This window comes from Penaeus chinensis, chromosome 31 (assembly GCF_019202785.1).
Source record: "Penaeus chinensis breed Huanghai No. 1 chromosome 31, ASM1920278v2, whole genome shotgun sequence".
Classification (NCBI taxonomy): Eukaryota; Metazoa; Arthropoda; class Malacostraca; order Decapoda; family Penaeidae; genus Penaeus; species Penaeus chinensis.
In genome coordinates, this window is record NC_061849.1 from 3,227,317 (window position 1) to 3,234,275 (window position 6,959).

A 6,959-nucleotide genomic window follows, 5' to 3' on the forward strand; every position below is an offset into this window, starting at 1 on the left:
TATGTCTGCCATATCATGCAGAGGCCAACGAAAGCACGTCATTTTTTTAACCGTTATTTGCCGCTGATCTACTCGTTGTTTCCTTGTGATATGTTCCAGTATTGTTGGACTTAACGCTTAGGATCTGTTGCATATTTCCAAAGTCAAAGTTCTGCTTGTAATTACGATATTGCACAAGCGTTAGAGAGTGCCACCGATATGGCAACACCCACTAGGCCAAGCTAACGGGGAAGATCTTGCAAAAACTAGCTATCCTGGCTAGCTGATTCGTGTTTTTCCAAATGTATATTTTTTTACTATGAAAATGAACGTAATTATTGACATATCTTGCAGTCATATGCATGACAAGTACTCATCTTTCAGTTTTAACAACTTAGGCCTAAATACAGTCGCAAATACGAGCTTGTCATTGATCATATGGTAAGGGATGAGTTGAGTGCAAGAGGTGAGGTTCGGCTTCTCGTTGGACAAGCTTTTGCCGGTTGAAGAACGTCTGTGCTTTTTTAAGTACCTAATTTATATTCAAGGTCCGTATGTGCTGCTTTCATTAGTATCCTCTTCCATAGAAGTATTTTCTTTACTTCATCTTAGATTTTATGCAAAATTTCAACGCGAGGATATGAGAGTGAATAAGTTGGGTGCTAATTAATTATTCATGTGCACACGCAAGTCGAGACCTACGACTCCTCATGCCCGCATTACGCCTTCCATGCCACAACGACGTATATGGCATGACGCGAGCCCCTTACTAAAGATTTTCCCCACGCGGCCTACAGATACACGTAATGCACAAAATAACAACCGATCGCCTCAAAATAAGCGAAATGGAGTGCTGTGGAAGCGAATAGAGCGAGGCCGGGAAAATAGGCGAGCGGCGAGGAGGGTCGGGAGAGAACCATCGGCTCAGTCGGCGGCGCTGGAGGAGACGAGCTGCGAAGAACACGGCCGAAAGGAGCACGAAGCTTGCGTAAGTTTCGTCTATTTTCTAAGTTTCTAAGTGGAGAGGTTGGCCTAATTCGCCCCAGACGCGAGTGTGAATGTACACGGAACCGTGCAGAGTAAGAAAAAGGGGGGAAAGAGCGGCCGGCGTGGGTGAAAAGAGCGTTTGAATGCGGTGCGGGGAATGTTTTGGGTTCTCCGCCATCTTGGGCGTTTGAAGGAGCGGCGGCGCGTCTTGCATGTCAAAAGGGCGGCGCCGACCCCCGCCACGAGTGCCACACGCCGCCCCTCCTCCGTGGTGCCCTTCACTCCCCGAGGCTTCGGGATTCCGCCCCGGGCTGGCGTCGCGTTGTTTTTGCAGGTGGGTAGGCCTAATGGCATGCGAAGGCAGACGGTCATTGTCTTGCGAATTCAGGGCTTGACGTGACATAGGCGATCATGATAGTCGCGTGTGTCGTTTAAGGCGGTGGGTAGCGTGCGGGCGAGCGTCCTGGGCGACCTGTCATCCGCGGCAGGAGCGGTGGGAGCGTTATTCCGGACGTGGGTGTCGTCGAGGCTGGAACCCGAGGTGAAGCCAGGGTTAGTGCTGCTGGCGTCGGGGCCGAGCGGTGCCAGGGACGCGGGCTGGCATTCGTGTCGTGTGTGTGATAGGTGTATGTGCTCCCTCTGGCCGTCCTTGGGGATGGCTTGGTGTCATGCCGCATTTTGCCTTTTTGAGTTGTTTTTAGTGACCCGAAGTGTTCTCTCGATTCACAGTTTGTGCTGCGAGGGGATTTTGGGAGATGTTGCACGTTATTGCAGTGGAACTTTGTGAGGATTTTAGTGGGACTTAGTGTGTTTGTTGCATTTTTCATTGCCTTATGAATTTATGTGAAGTGAAGTGATGAGCTACTGGTGCATCAGTGTTTATTATGGGTTTATCAGCTTTCGTTTGTGAAAGTGAAATGGCAACAAGACAGGAAAAAACACTTGCATTATTAGTATTCATTTGCCATTGACCTTTGTTTTTAGAAATAGAAAAGATAAAACCTTGTGATTTTAGACTTTTTCTATTCATTCCCAGAAACTTTGCAACATCTCAGTGCAGTGATACTTTTTTTTTTTAATAGATTTCCAGCCTTGGCAAAGTTACTTTGGGAAGACGAAGTGCTTCATAGATCAAGAAAAAAAGTATATATTTAAGTTTGCGAAATTGGTTGGATGAATTGTAGAAGTTACCTTGGATGTAACAAATATTGTAGGCAAGCCGAATTTAAGAAGAAGTTCATTATTTATAAACACAAAGCAATGGTCACGTAAAGGGAATGTTTTGATTATAAGTATTGAGTAATTATATTGAGATCATTGATTTGGGGGAGAAAGTGGTTGCATATGGCAGTATTTGTAAACATCATCATGGACAATTTGAAAGATATCTTTTGTAATTGATAACCAAGTATGAAAGACTTGCTGGAAGGGTTCTGTCTATTGCTTACTAATTACGTCCAGATTAGTCTTTGGAACCTGCTTGCATTTTCTCCGTGAAGCTCTTCAAACTATTTCCTTGAGTGTAAATGCTATTTGCACCTAAACCACTGGCACTGATACTTACATTTCTAATATGTGGTCTGTTGTAAAGAACAGTAGATTTCTTTTTAGTTGCACTTTTCTATGATTGGACCTTGCTTCTTGTGTTTACAATCACAATGATGTATATGGGGAGGAAGTTTCTCTTCTAAGATACAACATTTGAGATGAAATAGAGAGCTGGGAAGTGTTTTGTATACAATATAGAGAGCCAAGGTATTGTTCTGTTTATTAAAGCAAGAAACAAGGGGAGGGGGGACTTAAACGATAAGGTCCTTTTCCAGACATTCTCTTCCAAGTGGGAATTAATGTTGAAGCAGCATCAGATTTTATTATTGCCTTTTTTTTTCTTTTTTTTTTTTGAAAGTTTGTTACTGGGGTCATGCATATGAACATGTGAATAGAATATATGCATTATGAGTTCAAATACTGCAAAGAATGTTTTTCTTAGAGTATGCTCATATTCCCGTGATATAAATAATTTGGGGTTGGAGTGGGGAATGTTCATCACCAATTTGTTTGATCCTCCCAAATTTTGCTTAAATTTTGGAGTGTTTTCAAATAATGTGCTAACTTAACTTCTCTGTAAAGTAATGTCTGAATTATTTAAAGAATGCATAGTGTATCTGGGACAAATGATCAGTTATTCTTTGTATTGATTATTGTAAAGCACTTGTTTTGGTGCTATATTCATTTTTATTGTAATACTAGAGGTTAAATATTGCATACATGTGAGCAAATTGAAGTTAGCACAATATTTATGCTTGAGTAAGCACAGTTGCTATCATGAGGAATCATCTGATAAATGGGACATGATATGACAGTAAATTTGTATACATTAGTCTGTATGTGTGTAATGGTAGTGTATATATTTTGTTGGAGGGAGGGGATGTGTTTATATAGATTGATTGATAGATGTAGATTAACATAGCATACAGTTTATACTAAGTAAGCCACAAAGATAATTTCAGTCTCAAGTTTAACTTGATACTGGCTTTATGTCAAGCAGTGAACAGTTTTATTTGATAATGTTCAAGGGAGGTCTGTAAGCTCTATCGTTCCGCAAACTATGTGGTGTAGGTTTTCCGTCTTTTACAAAAGTACATTGGTTGCAGCTGTGGTGCTTGCTTGTCACTGTGGGTGGGTTTTACCTTCAGATCTTAAACCATCCTTCACAGTTTATTGTAACATTTAGAAGCTATGCCGGGTCTCGGAGGCATTTAACTCACTTTAATGTCAATGTTAGACATTATTTATATACACAAATTCATCAACATACATTTATGTTTATGTATGTTTGCACTACTGTTTGATTTGCTTTATAAGTAGGGATCACTGTCATGTCTTATTTAGCAAAAGGAACTAGCTTTACTTCTGAGTCGCTGATCTCCGTAGTATAATAAGTAACTACCATATCTTTGGTATTGAATATTTTTATTTTTTTATCAACTCCAATTGTTAGGCACCCTGCATAGTATTTACTGGACACTTAAGGTCATGATTAGCTTGACTGTTCCTATCTACTAACTTATTTTAGGCGAACCTACACCATGTAGAGTTGACTCTGGCCATTAGCTCTGTAGAATTAGAATGACTTGTATTGCATTAATTTCAATTTTGTAAAGTAATTACCAGCCTGTATGTTTTGAAGGAGGATACATTTTTTAATAGTGCCTTAAAGATTACTAAAATTATCTTGAAAATGGTCTAGAGCTATTGATGGATTATGGAAGGAAAGAGAAAAGAAAATACTGATAGTTAATTCTTGGTCTTTTACTGGCAATTAAAATAACATTTACTAATTTTTGCTTGACAAGTTTTTGTGGCATGGATTTCTAACCAGTATTTTTGGTTCCTATCCACAGAGGTGAAAATGCAGGACACAGGGTGCTGTACTTAAGGTGCAGTATACATTTTTTTTCTAGTATGTAGCAAAGTGGTAGTTGCTACTGTCTTGGCCAAACCTTAATTCAATTCATTGATATTAGAGATATGAGAAGGACAAAAATCTAGAATGGAGGATTAGAGCAATCTCCAAAGTCTGCTTGGTGGTGGCATTGATGAGATGGGTTGAAAGTCTGTGAGAGAGAGAAAAAAAAAATCCATTGAGTAATTTTTTTAATCTTATCAAAATCTAGTTATTGGGAAGATAAATTAGGGGTAAACCTTTTTAAAATTGTACTTTGCTTGTACTATTTTATTATTAAAAGAGAACTAGATTTTTTTTTATTATCAAAGTTCACCTTTTAATCAGATGGAGAGACGATTTCACTGCTATATTTTCAGTAGATGTTTGTAGAGAAAACTGCCTTTTAGCCATTTCTTTTCTCTTTCCTGGTCACCTCCATTCTCGTCATATGAAAAATCTTTGGTAAAAAAACAAAAATCACTTGATCGTTTTGTATACATTTTAGTAAAGTAAGGTTACATACAAAGCCTACTCATGTGTTGAAGTCCGTGATGCTGTGACCTCTTTTTTCACTGGTGTGGTCCTATGGTGAACAATTACTGACATTACTCATAAACTGGTAATTGTTTCAGTATTAACTCATTACTTCTGGCCTTTGGTTTTCTCTTATTAATCCAAGAACACTGGCTATACCTGTAGACAAGCACTATCCACTGTGGTGGTCTTATTCCCTCATTAATAACTCTACTACTCATTTGTAATAATACTTGACTTTTAGGGGGGGGGGGGGGTTGCATCTTAGAATTATCATCATCATTTACCATCTTTAGTATCATCATTGTAATTAAGCAAGATCATTATCGTTAAAATTGTAAACATGATGAATTATAGTGATGATGGTAAAGGTAATTATAGTAAAGATAATTTCCTTGAAAATTTAAGATATGCAGCAAATCAGTCAGACCAGGTGTGGCTAACTCTTTGGAGAGCGTGTGCTTGTGAAGGGGACCATGTGTAAACAAAATTAATGAAACAAAACTATAGTAGACTTTGTATAAAAATAGGAGTGTCAGTGAGTTAGTTTTGTGTACACAGAGGACATGACCAATAATTATTCACCAAGAAGTCAATTACTGGGACAGTTTGATCTTCCTGTTTACTCTATTCCTTGAGTTTAATAAAAAAAAAAAAAAAAAAAAAAAAAATCTTGTTCTTATCATTATTATTATTAGTTGTAGAAGTAGTAGTAGTATCATCATCATTATCAATCATTATCATTACTGTCATAACTACTATTATCATTATTATTTTTATTGTTATTGCTATTATTATTGTTGTCATTGTTATTACTACAACTACCACGTAATAGAGTCCATGTTATCTCTCTAGGTAGTTTACCCAAGTCTATTCTCTGATGGTAATTTTTTCCTTATTTCTATCTTTTTTCAATTGTCAATATTCTGTTAGGCATCCTGCACTACCTCTCAAGGTGGGCAGGAAATAGTGTCCTTGCCGGAGCTGGTGCTCTTCAAGGCATGGCTCGCAGAGGGTCGTTCCACCTTGATTACTAGTAGAAATAATGCAAGAGCCCCTTCCTAAAGGCCCTCTAAGTCTAATCTCCCTCACGGCACGATCTCCGTCACCTGCCACTCAGCTACAATATAGCATGATGATATCTTCATGTCACTTGGCCCTCAGGCAAATTTTTCCATGACACATGCCTGACATACATCACTTTGCCAGTTTTTTTTGACATCCTCCAAATGATACCATAATTATCATTATTTTTATTATTGTCATTGTCGATACTGTAATTGTTGTCATTATAGTTAAAAGAGTATGATGATACTATAACAACAGCAATAATGATGAAAGTAATTATTATTTATTATAGATACATAATTTTGTAATCAGTTTTACATTTATTATCGTCGTCGTCTTCATCCTTATCCTTATTGTTTTGATCACTATCATATTCTTTTAGCTTTTTTTATTACAATTATTGTTTCCTTTATCATATATACCAAAGAAATGGAGTAAAGTAATTAAGAGGATTCAAGCTTAGTGTATGCCTAGTATTTGACTCGCTGGTTACTTGGTGCTTGGTGAGCCACCTGCGTTAAAAAGAAATTATTTAAAAAAAAAACACAATGAATAGTGTATGCATACATGCATTCCCATCATCAATGGGTTAAGCTGTGAAACTATCCTGAGTTGAAAGTTGGTGTCTAGAGCTAAAGATTTCTGTCGTGTTCATGTATTGGAAATGTTAATGCTCTGGGAATTCAACAGTTCAGGGTCTATTGTCATAATCAAATGCTATCACGGACATTTATAGTTTTATCTAGAAGACATGAACCCATCTATTGTGGAAGTATTACGTTTTTCTCTATTTTATTAAAGAGTTTCTAGGTTGTTATTATTTTCATATAATTTTTTTTATTTTTATTATTATTCTAATTGTTATTATTTCTTCGTGTGGGATTTGATTGGGTGTATTGTAATTTTGTATATTAATGAGAGATTTTCAGTAAATTTAGTAGCA

The 6,959-nt window shown here is 37.5% G+C and overlaps 1 protein-coding gene across 3 annotated transcripts in view; it reads left to right on the forward strand.

Moving 5' to 3' along the window:
* Positions 1-846: 846 nt before the first annotated feature.
* Positions 847-6,959, forward strand: part of LOC125042202 (broad-complex core protein isoforms 1/2/3/4/5-like) — a 15,401-nt gene continuing 9,288 nt past the window's right edge. Inside the window, exons 1-2 of one of the 3 annotated variants that reach the window (XM_047637693.1) lie at positions 847-967; positions 4,371-4,406. The gene's annotated coding sequence lies outside the window, so the exon portion shown is untranslated. Of the gene's footprint in view, positions 968-1,553; positions 1,593-4,370; positions 4,407-6,959 lie in introns of those variants that run through there. The other 2 variants (XM_047637694.1, XM_047637696.1) reach the window with 2 other exon arrangements.